The sequence below is a fragment of the Cetorhinus maximus genome, chromosome 21 (assembly GCF_964194155.1).
Source record: "Cetorhinus maximus chromosome 21, sCetMax3.hap1.1, whole genome shotgun sequence".
Taxonomy (NCBI): domain Eukaryota; kingdom Metazoa; phylum Chordata; class Chondrichthyes; order Lamniformes; family Cetorhinidae; genus Cetorhinus; species Cetorhinus maximus.
In genome coordinates, this window is record NC_135899.1 from 36088771 (window position 1) to 36107158 (window position 18388).

Sequence of the window (18388 nt, forward strand, 5' to 3'; positions counted from 1 at the left end):
TGGGTGGATGGATGGATGGATTCCATCGTGGGTGGGTGGGTGGGTGGGTGGGTGGATGGATGGATGGATGCCATCATGGGTGGGTGGGTGGGTGGGTGGATGGATGGATGCCATGGTGGGTGGGTTGTTGGTGGGTGGATGGATGGATGTTATTATGGGTGGGTGGGTGGGTTGGTGGATGGATGGGTAATGGATGGATGCCATTGTGGGTGGAGGGATGGATGCCATGTGTTGGTGGGTAGGTGGGTGGATGGATGGATGAATAGATGGATGCCATGGTGGGTGGTTGGGTTGTTGGGTAGGTGAATGGATGGATACCATCCTGGGTGGGTGGGTGGGTGGGTGGATGGATGGATAGATTGATGCCATTGTGGGTGGGTGGGAGGATGGATGGATGGATGGGTGCCATTGAGGGTGGGTGGGTGTGTGGATGGATGGATGCCATCGTGGGTGGGTGGGTGGATGAATGGATGGATCGATGCCATCGTGGGCGGGTGGGTGGCTGAATGAATGGATGGATGGATAGATTTTATAGGGCCACTTCCAGCCTCTAAGAAGGATAATAAACCCTGCCTGGTATTGGTTGATAATTTTATCAAGTGGGTCGCCGCATTTGCATGCATGTCAGCTAACGCATTCTGGACAGTAAGCACTATAGTGAGAGAAGTGTTCTGTTGATGGGGATGCCCAAGGTTGTTGAATTGGATCAGGACAGTCACTTAACAGGGCAATTGATACAGCCCACTCTGAAGTTGTTGGGAATAGAAGGCAATTGGCATGTGGTACACAGCATCCAATTTTCAGGGATAGTGGAAAAAATGATGAATCACACACTAAAGATGGCCCTTCTAAATGAGATTCCTACATGAGCAGGAAAGAAATTAGAGTGGGTGCTCTATTTAGTCCAGATGGGAATAACGAACACAATACCATTGGGAAAGGGGTATTCACCTCACGATTTGGTAACCTAGCGATCCATGTGTACTGCTACGCATCTGCTGTTCCCCAATTTTTCCAAACGGCAAATCCAGGAGATTACCAAAGGTCAGTTTGTGCAAGATATTTAGGAAACTCTGGGGGAGCTGAACCTGCAGGCAGCCAACAATATTCGCAACACCCATCAAAAAAACAGGCTGCAGTTGGCTCCAAGAAAATGGCAGGAAAGGAGCATCGGTGATCAGGTGAAGGTGAGAAACTATGCAAGGATGTGTGTTTGAACCCATGTACAGAAGAGCCTACATCATAGTGAACAAGGCTAGCTCAATGGTATCAGCGGCGCAGTTCTCCAAACTGGGAAAATGGTTGTTCATTAACCAGATGAAGCGAGATACATTCGAAAACAAGACAGCTCACCGACAAGAAACTATGATGTTCATGGTGGGTCATATCATGCCAATAGTGTAGTATTGTGGGGAACACCTACAAATTCCACAACAGGGGGCTGAGGATCAAAATGGTGGTAGTGACGGGGTAAATGCAAAATCAGCCGGACTCCAATAGAGGCTACATGCAGTGAGGCAAGAAGGGGAGGATATCGGGGACTGGCGACCACGACAAAGCGGGCGGTTACAACAAAGTCAGTCAGGGCCACTCCTTCCAGCAGGAGAAGTAGCAGAAAAATACAGTTGAAGAAAGTCAGATGGTGTATATATCTAAAACTCCTGTGCTGTGAACAGGTTTTCGCATAGAGAAATACATTTTTCTGGTGCACTTTTTTCTCTTTTAGATCATGTGGAAATCCTTACGGCTGTTACGAACGTGGCCTGGGATGCAGAAGGAGAACTAAACCTGAGGGCCGAGCTTTTTGCCTGTTGTAGTCCGGAATCAGATCACTCCCCACCTGGGGCCTCAAGATCATGGATCGTGGTTGGATGACTTAAGGAGCTGTGGTGTTGTAATGACACCAGCCCTAAATGAAATTGTGTCTTCGTGCTAGCAGTGGGCAAAGGAACGCAATGTTTTGACACCAGGCCATATCGGAAAACAGGCCCGTTTGGTTAAAGATTTTTAAAGGGTGGAGGGGAGGTCCTTTTGGGAAAGGTACTACGATGCACAAAGCAAGAGGGAGACGGGGAGTAGAGCAACCACAGCAGCAGAAGAATCCTGAAATGATATGGACAGGAGGTCGCATCAAAGGTATGAATTGGGAATATGTTAGGTTTAGTCCTGCTGCTAGGTTGGGCTTGAATCTTATGATTTCAAAACAGTGTAGATTAGTGATACCCTTGGTAGTGATGTTTTTTTTTTAAAATATACTTTATTCATAAAATATCTGGTAGAACATTCCAAACCATTTTAAAATCACCATCACAAGGGTACAATCAGGTTCAACTTTTACAACATGTATCACGAGGTGCATCAATACAATAAATGAATATTACAATCATTTGCAGACATTCATTTTGAGCTGTACAGCCCGAGGGGCTCTCAACAGTTCCCAGCCCCTCGGTGCGCTGTGGCAGAAAGGTCTTAGACAGTGACCCTTCCCCATTGCGCCTTTGCGGCGGCTGCCCCAAGCTTTAGTGCGTCCCTCAGCACGTAGTCCTGGACTTTGGAATGTGCCAGTCTGCAACACTCGGTCGGGGACAACTCTTTGCGCTGGAAGACCAACAAGTTTCGGGCCAACCAAAGAGCGTCTTTCACCGAGTTGATCCTCCAGCTGCAGTTAGTGATGTAGTAGAAGTGGGGCTAGGGGTGTAATTCTGTATTGTGTGCCCTCGGCGCAAGTCAAAACTAATGAGTTAGTGACGGAACATGAGAAGGGAGTGCTCGGATGATGGTCTGATTGGGTCCAGTATTGTCATTAACGTCTGCTTGTCTCAAACGGTGGGAGGGCAGGATATATGTATGTGTTCCTTCGTAGATACAGGGGGTCTGGAGGTGGCCAGTAGAAGTAAGGGTGCTATTGCCCAAGAAGCCGACAAGGCAGCAGGCCTCAGGCACAAGCAGCCAATTCCTGGTCATGATGAGAGTCAGACATTCGAGAGGTCGAATGGTTTGGTGTTAATACCAACAGGGAAAATATTGTTCTTTTTTCTATTACTATTTCATTGTATGTGGGCGGGGTTGGCTAGGTCAGAATTTATTGTCTATCCCTAATTCCCCTTGTTCAGAGGCCATTTAAGTGTAAACAACATTGCTGAGGGCCTGGAGTCACATGTAGGCCAGAGGAGGTAATGACGGAAGATTTCCTTCCCTGTACTTTGATGTGGACTGGGAGCTGGTCTAAGTGATGTTGAATTTAACAGGAATAGGATTACGGGATTGGTGTAATGAGGAAACAAGTAGCCTATATTGGAGACTGCTGGGACAAGGGCTGGATCATGCCCTCGGCCCTGAGACAAGGGTGGTTGGTTGGAAACAGTATTGCAAGTCTACAGTGGAAGGGATTAAATCAGGAAGGAAAAGCGATCTAGTCAATGGTGCAGCCACGATGTTGGATACAAGTACTTCATTGGTGAATAGTTTGGATTTGGCCTCTTTAGAGGTAGGGGTGCAAAGCCTTAAGGGGAAAATTAAGGAAACTTTGATTCTAGAAAACATTAAATAGGTCTCTGAGCTGAAAGAGGATCAAATTCGGGCTGCCCACCTGGGAAAAGTGGCCGAATAATTGGAAAATCATGCTGGGACTATCAAGAAATACACCTGGGAGGATAGGAATGCCTTCAATGAGGCCGTCAGTTATGACGCGAGTGTCATGTTTGGCTGCATGAAAATATGGGACAAATTCCTCACAGGAAATTACCCTCATGGGTTACTGATTACCATTTGGAAACATTGATTACATACGAAAAGCAACACCACTGTGTGTCAGCTCAGAGCATTGGTCCAGGTATATCCTGCACAAGTCGATTGTACAAAAGGGAAGCGTTAAGGAGCTGGGATTGGCACTTTACTTTCCGATAACACTGGTGACACCACTTCTGATATATAGGGCAGAGAACATCGGTGTTATAGTGGGAGATAACCATGTACAGTATCATGATATCTTACCGCTTGCGGTGAATTTGGGTATTGTATAATAGGAACGCGTCTGGGGGTTTGTAACATTCCAAGGGGTAAAATTGCTATGTCTCTATAGCATGGAGAACATGGTCAATTGACCTGTGTGTTTAACATCACAGAAGTAAACTGTGCTATGGAGAGAGTGAAGGCAATGTTTAAGTTCACTTGGGTAGCTATGTCAGGGAGTGAGAGTTTTGTGTTACCAGAAAGATGATATGGTATTAGTATGAGTTGAATTTGAAATGCTCAGTAACACCGCCTGCATCTTTTTTAACCATGATAGACCTGCGAAAGTTGGGGAAAGGGAATTGGTGAAGATTTATAGCCATAACAGCACTGAAATTGAAGCCTGGGACACAAATAATGGGAAGCTGCGGGAACCAATGGAAAGGTATAGTGATGATATCCCACCGCTAGCTGAACATCTAGTGGAACTGCGAGAAGACAGCGGTAAATCTAAGAAAATATATTATCAGTTACAGCGGAAAAATCATGAGATCCTGCAGCAAATCTGAACCATTAAACAACATCTAATTGGAATAGGTTCTGGGACTAGGAGATTAACATTGAAGCCCAACCTTAGATTTGAATGTGCTAATTGTTCTGCAGCTGATTACGAACATAAAATATATACGAACATACGAACAAGAAACAAGAGTAGGCCGTTCAACCCCTTGAGCCTGCTTCACCATTTAATAAGATCATGGCTGATCTGATAGTGACTTCAAACCTGCATCCCGCCTACTCCCCATAAATTTATCACCCTCTTGCTTAGGAAGATTCTATCTACCTCCGCCTTAAAGAAATCAAAGGCTCTGTTTCAGCTCCTTTTCAGGAAGATAGTTTCAAATACTCGCGTCCCTCTGAGAGAGAAAGAGAGAGAGAGAGAGAAATTGTCTCGTCTATGTTTTAAATAGGCGAGCCCTTATTATTAACCATTGACCTATAGGTTTAGATTCTCCCACAAAGAGGAAGAGTCTTCTTCACATCCACCTTGTCAAGGCCCCTCAGAATCTTATATGTTTGAATCAAATCTACTCATACACTTCCAAACTCCAGCGAATACAAGCCTTGCCTGTCCAACCTTTCCTCATAATATAATCCGCCCATTTCAGGTATTAGCCTGGTAAATCTTCTCTGAACAGCTCCAACATATTTACACCTTCCTTAATTAAAAAGACCAACACTGTATACAGTACTCCAAATGTGGTCTCACTAGTGTTCTGTATGACATAAGCATAACCTTTTTGTATTCAATTCCCCATGCAATAAATTATAAGGTTATATTAGCATTCTTAATTATTTGCTGCAGCTACATACAAGCCGTTCACGAATCAAGCACTAAAACACACAGATCACTCTTCATCTCAGAACGCTGCAAGCTCTCGCCATTTAAATAATATGTTTTAATTTTATTTTCCTTCCAAAATGTACAATTTCAACTTTTCTGACACCATATTCCATTTTCCATCTATTTACTCACTTACTTATAACTTTTTGAGCCTCCTTATGTCCTCTTCACAACTCAGTTTCCCATCTATAACAAGGCAAAATACTGCGGATACTGGAAATCTGAAACAAAACCATAAAGTACTGGAAATACTCAGCAGGTTTGACAGCCTATGAGGAGTGAAAGACAAAGTTGAAGTTTCGGGAACGTATGACTCTACTGCCTAAATGTGGTGAAATCTATACTGTTTATTGGGGCGGATCAGGTTAGGGGCTGGATATAAGGCCAGTGATAGTTGGAGGAAAAGGAGAGAATGCCAAATGTCATAAAGAAAGGTTCAAAGGGGTGTTGGAGGTGGTGGTACTGGCTAAAGGATTCGCTAAAGATGACATTAATATAGAAAGCAGAATGTGATAACGCGCTGGACCAGGGTAAGCACTCTGGAAATAGCAGCATGAGCAATGGGCCTTGGTGGTGGAGGGGATGGTGGTGGGAAAAGAAAACTTCGAAAGTAGGCTGAAAGGTGGGGCTAAATGAAAGAATAAAAATGAAAATGTGTTTTAAAAATATAATAACGAGAAGAATAAGTGGGAAAAAAAGTAAAATAAAAATTAATGAAAATTGTGAAAAACGATTAAAAAAAGGATTGAGGATGGAGGAGAGAGTTCAAGGTCTGAAGCTGTTTAATTCAATGTTAATTCCGGAAGGCTGTAAAGTCTTCCAACTAGGCACTTCACAGCCTTCTGTACTCAAAATTGAGTCCAACAGGTTCTGGCCATGAACTCTCTCCTATATCATCACGTCTTTAATATCTCTTGTCTTCAATATTCATATTCAGTATTTTATAATTTAATTTGTTATTTGTTCCATGTATTTATTATTATTATTATTTTTAATATTTATTTTCATGTTATTCATTGTCTTATCACCACCTTTCAGCCTTTTTTCGATATTTTTTCCAACAACCGTCATCTCCCCTCCACCCACCGCAACTAGAGCCATCTGTCAATTGCTCATGTTGTTCCCTCCAGCCATTATCACATTCTGCTTTTTTTTGAAAAATATACTTTATTCATAAAATATCTGGAAGAACATTCCAAACCATTTCAAAATCATCATCACATAAGTACAATCAAATTCAACTTTTATACATAGATCACAAGGTGCATCAATACAATCAATGAATATTACAATCATTTCAATATGGTCAATGCAGACAATCAGACAAAGGTATTGGAATTATCAACATACATCATGTTGCACTCTGAGGTGCTTCAATACATTTATAATACAACTAGTATTCAATGCTTACATTCATTTTGAGCTGTACAGCCGATGGGCTCTCAACAGTTCCCAGTCCCTCGGTGCACTGTGGCAGAAAGGTCTTAGACAACGACCCTTCCTCATTGCGCCTTTGCGGCGGCTGCCTCAAGCTTTAGTGCGTCCCTCAGCACGTAGTCCTGGACTTTAGAATGTGCCAGTCTGCAACACTCGGTCGGGGACAACTCTTTGCGCTGGAAGACCAACAAGTTTCGGGCAGACCAAAGAGCGTCTTTCACCGAGTTGATGATCCTCCAGCTGCAGTTGATGTTTGTCTCGGTGTGTGTCCCTGGGAACAGCCCGTAGAGCACAGAGTCCTGTGTCACAAAACTGCTCGGGATGAACCTCGACAGAAACCACTGCATCTCTCTCCAGACCTTCTTTTCCATTATCACATTCTGCTTTCTAACCTTATTGTGACCATTAGCACCTCATTTAGTCAGTACACCACCATCAACACCCCTTTAACCTTTTGTTCATGACATCTTTGGCAATATATCCTTTGCGTCCACCTATCACTGGCCTTCTAGCCAGCCTCCCTGGCTCCACCCCCTTAAACAATATCAATTTCGCCACATTTTTACTTTCCTTAGCTCTGAAGAATAGTAATCGGACTCGAAACTTTAACTCTCCATTTCTCCCCAAAGATGATGTCATACCTGCTGAGTTTCTCTGGCATTTTATTATTTTTGTATACTTTCCTACCTATCTTTGTGTAATCCACAAATTTGGCAACTATCCCGTCCATCCCTTCATCCAAGTCAATTATATAAATTGTAGGCAGTTGAGGTCCCAGCACTGATTGCAGTGACGCACCACAGCTTGCCAAGCTGAAGAAAAGACCCATTTATGCCTACTGCCTGCTTGCTGTTAACCAGCCTATCGTCTAGCCGCGCCAAAATGTTACCCTCACTTATGTATGTTGTACAAAGCTGGGGCAATGGCCTAAAAATCTATATGCCGAGCAAGAAAAGTTTTTGTAAGTGTAGTTATATTCTCAGGAATCAACATAATGCAGTTGAACGGTGGGTGCTGTAGGCCATTACATCATTTAAATGTTATTATATCAATTGCTTTTAATGATGTAACAATGCTTTTGCTTCTTTCATATTGATGGATGTAGCCTGGTCATTCTGGAGTCCTGTGGGCAGAGTGTGCCTGCGGAGATACGGAGAAGAGTTTTTTGACTGAAGATATCGCTGAGGCAAAAATTGAACTTTTAAAAATAAAGATACTTTCAACTGAACGCACACACGCACAGACACATTCACACAAATACACACAGACTCAGACAAACACATACACACGCGCACCGCGCACACATATCGGGGCTGGTCCCTGAGGCGGTTGTTTGCCACAGACGCATCATGTACGTAATCTTTATCAGTGACTGTTTTAGAGGTTATTTGCTAGGTGATGTTTATCTCATTGTGGTTGCTGAGAAAGGAATGAGTTATTTTTATAGCAAATGATAAGAGTGGTGGAGTTGCTTAAAACCTTAATACTACGTAGGACTAATAGAAAAGATTGCAAAAAATTGTTGCAAAATATTACAAAATAGGTAGTACTTAAAAGTTAGAGTGTGAAAAGAATGTAAGTGCATAGTAGTCATCAGTTTTTAAAATATAAGGAGGTAAACTGCCCTTTCACTTTCAGATAATGCATAGTCCTGATTGATACAAGTTGAAAAGGATTATATACTTACAAAACTAGCTGCACACTATTACAAACGTTAACTCTAATGCAATGAATTCATTGAGGCAAATGTAATTGTTTTTTTTTCTTCCCCTCAAACACTACAATTTGAGTCTAACTTAATTCAGAACAGAATTGTTGCTATACCTTCCTCTGTTTCATATAATTCATTCGTTCTAACTCTCCTTTGCTGATAGCACCATGTTTCTATAAATTTTTGTGATGTGCGGGGATGTAATCTCGCCCGTTCTACCTTGAAGGCGGCACATTCTAACAATGGCTCTGTGATATTGAAATAATTATAGCAGGCGCTCCGTCCAGCAGTCGTTCTGTAATTAACTCACTAGTATGTTACCTTGTGCTGTATAAAATTCTGTGGTGCCTCTCTCTATCAAATGAAGCCAAGCAAAGTTTTATGAAATTAAATGCTGAAGTCCCCTATTGGTTGCAGTTGGAAAAAAAATAGTATGCAGTTAAGCTAATCGATTAGTAAATATTGATTATGCGTAAACAAACTAAATATAACCATTAAACATCAACTTGTCTATATAATTAGAGGTTACATTTGAAGGTGTAACCGTCATTTTAATGCTTCCTGTCCCTCTGTTACGTATCCCCAGGTTACATCAGGGAGGGAGGGAGATAGAGGCGGAGAGAGAAAGAACGAGGCAGAGACAGACATAAAGATAAAGACAGAAAGAGAGATAAATGGGGCGAGAGAGGGAAGGGACAGAAGGAGAGAAAGAGAGAGACAGAGGGAGTGCGAGAGGGAAAGGGATATAGAAAAATGGAGAATGACATAGCAAACAGAAAGAGGAGTCAGTGAAAGGGAGTCAGTGAGAAAGAGAGACAGCGAGAGAGAGGGAGAGAGAAAGCGTAGGGCCTCAGAGAACGAGACATAGGCAGAGAGAGAGGGAGAGAAACGGAGAGAAAGTGGGAGAGACACAAATAAATTCAAAATCAGGAACTGAGGCAACTTATTTTGAAACTGTGGCCATTGTTAGGATCTTGCTGTGCATAAATGGCTTAGAACATTCATTGCGCAGAGTTGAATTTGAGGGATAACTTACATTCACAGTGGCTATTTGAAACCATTTTTCTGTGGTTCGGTTTGTGGATTTCTGTGTTTCTTTCTCTCTCTCTGCCCCGCCATGCTGACACTAATCTTGGGGGACACAATGGGTGAGAGGGGTTTGCAACAGGGATGGGCTGAGGGAAGGATAGACTTCCCGTGTCCTAACTCATTGCCGCTTGTGGGTTGTTGCTGTGCTCACACTTTTCATGTCTCTGTGTTTCCTGATCTCTCTCTCTCCCTCACTCTCTCTTTCTGTCTCTCTCTCTCTTGTCTCTCCCTCTATCTCTCGCTATTTTTCTGCCGAGAAAACAGAATTACCTGGAAAAACTCAGCAGGTCTGGCAGCATCAGCGGAGAAGAAAAGAGTTGACGTTTCGAGTCCTCATGACCCTTCAGCAGAACTGAGTAAAGTTAGGAGAGGGGTGAAATATAAGCTGGTTTAAGGTGGGAGGTGGGGTGGGGGGAGAGAAGTTGTGGGGGTGGGGGGTGGTAGTAGGGACAAGCAAGCAGTGATAGGAGCAGATAATCAAAAGATGTCACAGACAAAGGAACAAAGATGTGTTAAAGGTGGTGATATTATCTAAGAGAATGTGCTAATTAAGAATGGATGGCAGGACACTCAAGGTACAGCTCTAGTGGGGGTGGGGTGGAAAGACTGACAGGGCATTACAGGTATAGATTTAAAAATAATGGAAATAGGTAGGAAAAGAAAAATCTATATAGATTATTGGAAAAAACAAAAGGGACGGGGAAGAAACGGAAAGGGGGTGGGGATGGGGGAGGGAGTTCAAGATCTAAAGTTGTTGAATTCAATATTCAGTCCGGAAGGCTGTAAAGTGCCTAGTCAGAAGATGAGGTGCTGTTCCTCCAGTTTGCGTTGGGCTTCACTGGAACAATGCAGCAAGCCAAGGACAGACATGTGGGCAAGAGAGCAGGGTGGAGTGTTAAAATGGCAAGCAACAGGGAGGTTTGGGTCTTTCTTGCAGACAGACCCCAGGTCTTTCCAATGTAGAGGAGACCGCATTGGGAGCAACGAATGCAGTAGACTAAGTTAGGGGAAATGCAAGTGAAATGCTGCTTCACTTGAAAGGAGTGTTTGGGCCCTTGGACGGTGAAGAGAGAGGAAGTGAAGGGGCAGGTGTTGCATCTTCTGCGTGGGCATGGGGAGGTGCCATAGGTGGGTGTTGAGGAGTAGGGGGTGATGGAGGAGTGGACCAGGGTGTCCCGGAGGGAACGATCCCTACGGAATGCCGCCAGGGGGGGTGAAGGGAAGATGTGTTTGGTGGTGGCATCATGCTGGAGTTGGCGGAAATGGTGGAGGATGATCCTTTGAATTCAGAGGCTGGTGGGGTGATAAGTGAGGACAAGGGGGACCCTATCATGTTTCTGGGAGGGAGGAGAAGGCGTGAGGGCGGATGCACGGGAGATGGGCCGGACACGGTTGAGGGCCCTGTCAACGACCGTGGGTGGAAAACCTCGGTTAAGGTAGAAGGAGGACATGTCAGAGGAGCTGTTTTTGAAGGTAGCGTCATCAGAACAGATGCGATGGAGGCGAAGGAACTGAGAGAATGGGATGGAGTCCTTACAGAAAGCGGGGAATGAGGAGCTGTAGTCGAGGTAGCTGTCGGAGTCGGTAGGCTTGTAATGGATATTGGTGGACAGTCTATCATCAGAAATTGAGACAGAGAGGTCAAGGAAGGGAAGAGAAGTGTCAGAGATGGACCATGTGAAAATGATGGAGCGGTGGAGATTGGAAGTAAGATCCAGGTCCCAACGAGAGCATGAAGCAGCACTGAAGTAATCATCGATGTACCGGAGAAAGAATTGTGGGAGGGGGCCGGAGTAGGAATGGAACAAGTCTGTCCACATGTCTTGCCCACATGTCTGTCCTTGGCTTGCTGCATTGTTCCAGTGAAGCCCAGCGCAAACTGGAGGAACAGCACCTCATCTTCCGACTAGGCACTTTACAGCCTTCCGGACTGAATATTGAATTCAACAACTTTAGATCTTGAACTCCCTCCCCTATCCCCACCCCCTTTCCGTTTCTTCCCCCTCCCTTTTGTTTTTTCCAATAATTTACATAGATTTTTCTTTTCCTACCTATTTCCATTATTTTTAAATCTATACCTGTAATGCCCTGTCAGTCTTTCCACCCCACCCCCACTAGAGCTGTACATTGAGTGTCCTGCCATACATTCTTAATTAGCACATTCCCTTAGATAATATCACCACCTTTAACACGTCTTTGTTCCTTTGTCTGTGACATCTTTTGATTATCTGCTCCTATCACTGCTTGCTTGTCCCTACTACCACCCCCCACCCCCCCAACTTCTCTCCCCCCACCCCACCTCCCACCTTAAACCAGCTTATATTTCACCCCTCTTCTAACTTTACTCATTTCTGCTGAAGGGTCATGAGGACTCGAAACGTCAACTCTTTTCTTCTCCGCCAATGCTGCCAGACCTGCTGAGTTTTTCCAGGTAATTCTGTTTTTGTTTCGGTTAACTTAATATTGTTTTTTCCCAATCCAATCAGAGATATACCTCCTACTTCCAGGCAAGTCTTAGCAATTGTCAAAGCCATCTTGCAGCCTCACCACTTCTAAAATGTCTTACCAACTCCTGAAGTTAATGTGTTTCTCGTACTCGTAAACTTAAGATTCACCAATTCCAAACTAATCACAGGATTGTGAATTGAATTGAAGCACCTCAGAGTGCAACATGATGTATGTGGATAACTCCAACACCATTGTCTGATTGGCTGCATTGAGCAGATTGAAATGATTGTAATATTCATTGATTGTATTGATGCACCTTGTGATACATGTTGTAAAAGTTGAATCTGATTGTACTTTTGTGATGGTGATTTTGAAATGGTTTGGAATGTTCTTCCAGATATTTTATGAATAAAGTATATTTTTCAAAAAAAAATTGTATCCCACCAAGAGCCCCGAATGTTTATAACAAAGCAGTTTGTAAAAGCTGAGTTATTTTAAATCCTAGAAAGAAACTGTAAACAGCTCTCTTTACCCATATTTTCAATTGGTATGTTTGAGATGCATCTCTGAATTTATAAATGATCCCATCAAGCCTATAGAGGCTATTTATATCAATCTAATAGAAAGATTTATTAATATACAACAAGCCATTAAGCACACACACATGTTTATAAATTACTATCATCATTTTTTAAACAAATTTAGATATTAATCTTCTCTACGTCAAGAACAACCCATAGGCTCAACCAGAAACCAGGCAAAAACTTTTACCTTATGGACTCAAAATGAGGTTCCATTCAATTTGGTCCCTTTGCATGCAATTGGAGTCTTACAGGATTAGATATTACATAACAAAAACAGAATTACCTGGAAAAACTCAGCAGGTCTGACAGCATCGGTGGAGAAGAGAAGAGTTGACGTTTCGAGTCCACGTGACGCTTCAACAGAACTGAGTATAGTTAGGAGAGGGGTGAAATATAAGCTGGTTTAAGGAGGGGGGCGGGGGGAGCGAAGTTGAGGGTGGGGTGGTTGTAGGGACAAGCAAGCAGTGATAGGAGCAGATAATCAAAAGATGTCACAGACAAAAGGATCAAAGAGGTGTTGAAGGTGGTGATATTATCTAAGAAAAGTGCTAATTAAGAATGGATGGCAGGACACTCAAGGTACAGCTCTAGTGGGGGTGGGGTGGAAAGACTGACACGGTATTAGTTGTAGATTTTAAAATAATGAAAATAGGTGGGAAAAGAAAAATCTATATAAATTATTGAAAAAAACAAAAGGGAGGGAGAAGAAACGGGGTGGGGATGGGGGGAGGGAGTTTAAGATCTAAAGTTGTTGATTCACTATTCAGCCCAGAAGGCTGTAAAGTGCCTAGTCGGAAGATGAGGTGCTGTTCCTCCAGTTTGCGTTGGGCTTCACTGGAACAATGCAGCAAGCCAAGGACAGACATGTGGGCAAGAGAGCAGGGTGGAGTGTTAAAATGGCAAGCGACAGGGAGGTTTGGGTCTTTCTTGCGGACAGACCGCAGGTGTTCTGCAAAGCGGTCGCCCAGTTTGCGTTTGGTCTCTCCAATGTAGAGGAGACCGCATTGGGAGCAACGAATGCAGTAGACTAAGTTAGGGGAAATGCAAGTGAAATGCTGCTTCACTTGAAAGGAGTGTTTGGGCCCTTGGACGGTGAAGAGAGAGGAAGTGAAGGGGCAGGTGTTGCATCTTCTGCGTGGGCATGGGGAGGTGCCATAGGTGGGGGTTGAGGAGTAGGGGGTGATGGAGGAGTGGACCAGGGTGTCCCGGAGGGAACGATCCCTACGGAATGCCGCCGGGGGGGTGAAGGGAAGATGCGTTTGGTGGTGGCATCATGCTGGAGTTGGTGGAAATGGCGGAGGATGATTCTTTGAATACGGAGGCTGGTGGGGTGATAAGTGAGGACAAGGGGGACCCTATCATGTTTCTGGGAGGGAGGAGAAGGCGTGAGGGTGGATGCGCGGGAGATGGGCCGGACACGGTTTGTTTTTATCTTTGTTTTTAGATATTACATGCCTTTGCCCTGCATACTCAAATTACTTTCTGTTAGACACAACCTGTCTTCTGAATGCAATTTCACATTGCACCACCGGGGCTTTAAAATCCACCTCTTGTAACAACAAAACATATTCCATTGTACCAATTTTATTAATGAAATAAGTATTGTTTGCTGTCTCCTAGCTAGGTGCATGATTTCACAAAAACAAAAAACTGTGGATGCTGGAAATCCAAAACAAAAACAGAAACAGAAATACCTGGAAAAACTCAGCAGGTCCGGCAGCATCAGCGGAGAAGGGCAAAGTTGATGTTTCGAGTCCCCATGACCCTTCAACAGAACTAAGTAAAAATAGGAAAGGGGTGAAATATAAGCTGGTTTAAGGGGGGGAGGGGGGCGGAAATTAATTAGAACTTTCCTTTAGATAATATCACCACCTTCAACACCTCTTTGTTCTTTTGTCTGTGACATCTTTTGGTTATATCCTCCTATCACTGGCTGCTTGTCCCAACAACCCCCCCTTCAACCCCCACCGCACCAACCCCCCCCCCCCCCCCCCCCGCCCCTGCCAGACCTACTGAGTTTTTCCAGGTATTTCTGTTTCTGTTTTTGCATTATTTCATACCCTGCCTTTGATTGTTCTATTCAACAAAATGCAAATGCTCTCTTTACTTCACTGTTTACACCTCTAAACTGCTATACTTCAAAGCACACCGACTAGCTGGCTTTACTGCAATTAGCACAGTCACAGTCATAACATCTATTAAAGAATAACATTCAATAATATTATTTATTGATATATTCATGACAGGTATCCGTGATGGAGGGGCATCCCGGCCAATTGGAGGGCAAGGATGTGAGGAGGGGGGCTTTTTCTGTCCAATCAGTGATGGGTGTCCATGATGTACAGGCAGCCCAGCCAATGGAATCTCCCAGTGACTGAGTTCTTCTCACCAATGAACAAATTGAAGAATTGGCATAAAAGGATACTTCAACACATCCTTCAAGTGCTGTCTGAACGTAGTCTGTGTCATGGCGTAAATTGCAGTGTTAGTACAACAGCGCAGGAGCTGCAGCATCAAGCCCAATTCCACAACAAAATTATCTAAATATATTACTTCAAAACCCAAAAGCAACACCCGGCTCCACATAGAATAAAACATTAACACTGACCATAACAGGATGAAATTGGCCGAGATCACAAATAGTAAAACTATGGATTTCCTTCGACTCTCCATCTCTGGGTCTCTGGGACTCTCCCCCTTGCTGTGAGCCCGGAGTCTCCTGCGGGCCCTGCTGCTCACTAAAATGTGTCTCACAGTGAGAACATTGAGCAGCAGAATCAGGACAAATGGGGCACACGGGGTTAGAATGTGGTGAAGGAACCCAGAGCGGAGATTCCAGAGCACCGTTTATGAAATCACAAACCCAGGGGCTATTCACCAGCCAATACCGACCTGTAAACATGAAATACCAGAACATGTTCTTTAAACAGCTCAGCACAGTCACTGTTCCCAGAACCACAGTCGCCGTTTTCTCACTGCAATATTTACTTTTCAGCTTCGGGCAGCAAATGGCCACAAATCGATCAAAGGTGAAAGCGACAGTGAACCAGACAGGACAGTCAGTGGCTGCGTAAAGAAGCATGGCGTGGATATTACACACGGGGATAGAATTCTGGAGGAAATCAAAAACAATCGGAATGTGTCTCAATATCAGGTCCAGGATAACGACCAGTAGATCCGTCACTGCCATGGCCACCAGGTAACATGACACACATTTGGACAGGCCACAGTTTTTGCACTTGAGGATCAGAATTGTGACTATGTTCACTATAAAGAAAGGAAATAAACAATGATATTATTCATCAGGTTGGGGAAGGTTTTACCAGTTTTTCTGAAGAGCTGTTGATGTTTTCAAATGTGTGACTGCATCCTGTGATGTATTGAATTAAATGGGCCTGATGAAATATACAGGGATGTCTCTGATTAAATGCATGGAAGCAGAGGTTCAGTAATGCAAACTGGAGGTGAGGAGCAAGGTGAGGGAGGAGTGACAGAGAGCCAGATCTACTGTGCGGCACAGAGTGGAAATGGGAGGAAGGGTGTAAATGGAGGACCCAGCGGTTTTCAGAGACGTCAGGAGAGACGGGGATGCAAGAGTAACTGGGAGGAGCCAGAGGTGAAGGGTGCGTTACCAATAGGGATGGGGTGTGGGATAATTGTTCCTTTTTCTCTAATGACTGCGTATTTCTGAGAAGGGCTGTTAAACCCACCCACTACAAACAAACGTTTCCCCCAATCCATGCTGTAATTTTAAAGAACATTCACAAAACAGGCTTCCTTTCACATAGGTAAAAATCAAATGAAAGCATATACATTTATTTATTACAAAACTAGAAATGCAAACCGTAACAAACACTCATTCTGCAAACACACAGACATGCTCATAAGACAGGGCTTTTTTCAGAAATGTAGCATGCACTTAGATTATCAGAAGGCAACAGAAACAGGTCACTTCTCTACAGTTCTTCAGACGCTGGTTGTAAACGTTGCGAGATTGAATGATCCTTTCCTCATTTGTTGAAGGCAAATGAAGGTTGGACATTTCTGGTTTTTAAGCTAAATTGCTGTCGAACCTCTGCAGCAAAGACATGTAATAGGTAAGAGGTATTAGCCCATTTTACTGCCTCACATGTCTTCTAAAGAATGTTCTTCAATATGATCGACTGGGATCTCTTCGCTAAGGGTCCTATTCTTTTTTTCAATTGACTAACTTCTGAACGTTCAAAGAAACGTGTTATAGAATGCTTAAAACATGAGCATTATACAACATGAGTTACCATTTGTTTTCCATTACAAACTGTCTCCACTGCACACATAAAAACATTCCAGCAATGAACGATCTCCGACTCTCTCCTATATTTACGCAAGTTCCAGGGAAATGTGATGTGACTCTAACAGGAATGACCGGAAGCGGAGAGGAGAGTGATTGGTGGAGCCAGGAGTGAGAGGGGGAAACACAGCTTGCAATTCATTCCGACATACAATCACAAGCACAAAAGATGACTCTCAAATATTCTATACAGTAAGCCAGGAACAGAAAATAAAGCGCGCTCCGCCCCTAGTGTGGGACAGACACACACACACACACAAACAGGCGCACACACATACACACACAAACACGGAAACACACACATGCACGCACACACAGTAAAACACACAAATACACACTCTCATACACACAGATGGACACAAAGTGCCACACATATGTTCACGGACACACACAGTCAAACACAAAGGAAAACGCACACAAACACATGCACACACACTCTCACATTCACACAGACTCTCACACGCTTATGCACTCACACGCTCAGACCCACACAGATACACACACATACAGACATACAAATATAGCCACTCACACACTCACACACACAGACACGCACAGACAGGCAGAGACACATACACACATACACATGCGCACAGTAACATACACATGAACACACACAAATAGAGGCACACACATTAACCCAGAAGCACCTGGAAGGAGAAGGGCAGCAGACAGTTGGCAACAACGCCACATGGAAGCTCCCTTTCAAGTCGCTCACCATCCTGTCTTAGAATGATATCAACGTTCCATCCTGGCCACTGATTGCTGGGGCACAATTCTTAAACTTATTTCCTAAAACCTCAGTGGGTGTACCTTCGCCACATGAAACACACACAGGCAGACACGCACACTCACACACACACACACTCATGCACGCACACACACACACGCACAGAAACAGAAACACAGTGGCTCGCACACATATAGAGAAACACATACAAAGGCATGTACACAAGGGGAAATGCACACACAGACACAGGTATGCACACATACACACAGAAAGACGCACACAAACACGCACACAAATACACACACATAAACATACACACGGAAACACACACATACACATACACGTTCACAGTCGAACACAGAAAGACACATTCACATACACTTTTATATACACAGAGCCACACACTTGCTCATGTACACTCACAGTCAAACAAACACCAGAAAACACGCATATGCACACAATCGCATGCATACACGCTGTCACATGCACACAGACTCTCAAGCATCTATGCCCTCACACACACACAGACACACATGCGCACACATACACACTAACTCCACGCACAGGAAACCACACACTTGCTCAGAGTCACACTCACGCATTCAAGCACACAAATGCACAATCAGACACACACAGACACATGCACATGTGCACAGTTACATACACAAGCACACCCGTTACTTCGCAGCCGCTGGGACAAAAT

General features: G+C 43.9%; 1 protein-coding gene across 5 annotated transcripts in view; it reads left to right on the top strand.

The window, feature by feature from the left end:
- The window catches only part of LOC144695253 (uncharacterized), a 612706-nt gene that overhangs the window by 197854 nt on the left and 396464 nt on the right, over positions 1-18388 (top strand). The window lies entirely within an intron of this gene.